This window comes from Cotesia glomerata, unplaced genomic scaffold, assembly GCF_020080835.1.
Source record: "Cotesia glomerata isolate CgM1 unplaced genomic scaffold, MPM_Cglom_v2.3 scaffold_1731, whole genome shotgun sequence".
In the NCBI taxonomy this organism is placed as follows: Eukaryota; Metazoa; Arthropoda; class Insecta; order Hymenoptera; family Braconidae; genus Cotesia; species Cotesia glomerata.
This window is the reverse complement of record NW_025402144.1, coordinates 1-2,637: the sequence shown is the minus strand read 5'-3', so window position 1 is coordinate 2,637 and position 2,637 is coordinate 1. Positions and strand designations below refer to the sequence as shown.

Sequence of the window (2,637 nt, the reverse complement as noted above, 5' to 3'; positions counted from 1 at the left end):
GAAAATATAGTCGAAAAAGCTTGGAAAATTAACAAGAAAATTCTATTATTTTATTAAAGAAAATCATTGCACACTTATTTTTTAACTCAATCAATTTATTAACAATCAAAGTTTTCATTTTCAACAAACAATTTATTAATATTTAAATATTCAACTAATTAATATTTAAATATTAAAATTTTTCTTTCTCATCAATTTCTTCCGGTTTATAATCCACTGGGTGTAACCAGATCTCTTTTTGCAGACAATTTAAAATCAAATCTCTGGCTTCTTCAGCGCTTCCACTTTCTGTAAATATAAAATCAATCTCCAATTTCATAAATATTTTAGCACAATTTCAATTATAAATATGTTTAAAAGTGAAAATTTTACTTTTTAGAAAGACATCTTTCAAAGCTGTTAATTTCTTCTCTGAAGCTTGCACTTGTTCTTTGAAATACCGGACTAGTTACTTTTCGAGAAGAAATCAATTACTTTTTTAGCGTCACAGGAATTATCCGATTTTATCTGAAGGAAAGAAATAAGAAGAAATGTGTTTTATAAAAATTAATTTTTACTATTTTTTAATAATATCTTACCAATCCCAAATGTTGGAACACACAAACAACTTCACATCCGATCACTATTTTCTTTGTTCCGAGGTGTTACTTCGAGGAACGCCGGACAGAATCAAAGATTGAGTGTATTTTTCAGCAAAATCAATAGTTTTCCTAAAGGTTATTTGGAAAAGCTGGACATTTTTTGGAATATTTCTACTTGCTTATCAACGGAGACTGACGCCATGGAATAAAAACAAAATAATAATAATTTTTTGATTACTATATTAAGTTTGAATACTAAAAAGAAAAAAAAGAATTAGAAAAACGGTTGACCCCTGAAGGCCATCCGCTGCAACTTCCCGCCAATTCCCATGCTTAGGCGCTTAAAATTGCACAATGACGTTTTGAGCTCTTCAGACTCTCAAAAATAATAAGAATTATGGGTTATTCATTAAGCTCTCCGAGCTCAAAGAGACACTTTCCTATGCTTTTAAAGCTCTTCGAGCTCAAAAGTCTGATAGAGATTTGATGGTATTATTTTTAAGATTTTTCCAAACCGCCAATAACTTTTGAATAGAATAAAACCGATTTTTTACGCGGTTAGAAGCATTCGACGCCCAGTTTTTTTAAGCCTCACAAAAAATTTCCAAATTTTGAAGATTGCGCTAGGAATTTTGGAGTTCAATTTCCGAAAAACACTTTTTCGGTTTCGTTCACGATATCTCTCGAGACGAATCAACCAGTATGACCGGACTGGTAGCGATCGACGTGGTTTTTGAGGGTTAAAGGAGCTGATTAGTTTTTGGAATTGAATCTTTAAGCCGTTTAAAAGTTATTCAAAAAGCCACATTTGAAAAAAATACTTTTCAGTTTTTTAAGATTTCTCCCAAGGAATCTGTTGATCTGAATTGGTCCGAATAGGTTTTAAAATCTAAGTTTGGTCAAAGCCCTTTCCAGGAATGGCATACAACCCGCGATGTTAAATCGGTCAAAGCCGTTCAAAAGTTATAAGCGGTTCACATACTTTCACACACACACACACACACACACACACACACACACACACACACACACACACACACACACACACACACACACACACACACTTACCTTTGCACACACACACATACATACAGACGCCGTGACAAACTCACGGGGATCGAATAATCTTCCTCAGGCCTTCAAACGTCGAGGATCTGATGAAAACTCGATTTTACCAAAACAGGGGTGAAAACAATAACTTCCCGATTTTTGAAAAATCTTCGATTTTTTAGCGGGAAGTTAAAGTTAGAAAAACGGTTGACCCTAAAGGCCATCCCTACAACTTCCCGCCAATTCTATACCTAAACGCTTGAGGAAATTGCACGCATGACGTTTTAGAGCTCTTCGAGCTCATAAATACAATTTATGTATTGATATTTTGAGCTCTCCGAACTCAAAAATAGCTTTTGTATATTTTTGAGCTTTTCGAGGCTCAAAAGTTCTGTCAGGAAGTTGATAAAACACTATTTTTGAATTTTGAAACCGCAATAACTTTGCCCGAGTGAATTTCTACGCGGTTGGTGGCATTCGACGCAGTTTTACGGGCTTCATGAAAAATCTTCAAGTTTTGAATTGATGGAGCAAAAAGAGGCTGGAGAAATTCCGAAAACAATTTTTGCGGTTTTCTTCTGTCAGCGATAACGCACGAACAGATCAACCGATTTTGACCAGACTGGCGGCGATCGCGCGACGTGGTTTTTATGTTAAGAGGCTGATTGGTTTTGGGAATTGATCGATAGAGCTGTTTAAAGTTATTCCAAAAACCACTTTTGAAAAATTTTTTTTTACGCCAGTTTTTGCGATTTCTCTAAATCTATCGGTTTGAATCGTTCCAAAGTATATACAAAATCTAAGTCATGGTCATGCCCTTTTGAATGGCACCAACCGCGATCAAATCGATCAAGCCGTTCAAAAGTTATAAGAGGTTTACATACATCCACACACACACACACGCACACACACACACACACACACACACACACGCGCACGCACACACACGCGCGCACGCGCACGCGCACACACCCACGCACACACGCACACACACATCCTTGTGTCG

At 36.1% G+C, this 2,637-nt stretch overlaps 1 long non-coding RNA gene across 1 annotated transcript; it reads right to left on the bottom strand.

Moving 5' to 3' along the window:
- Window positions 1-178: 178 nt before the first annotated feature.
- Window positions 179-572, bottom strand: LOC123273955. Its single transcript, XR_006511411.1, has 2 exons — window positions 373-572; window positions 179-288 (listed from the first exon to the last, which is right to left on the bottom strand). It is a non-coding gene; the product is annotated as an uncharacterized LOC123273955 (long non-coding RNA).
- Window positions 573-2,637: the final 2,065 nt, after the last annotated feature.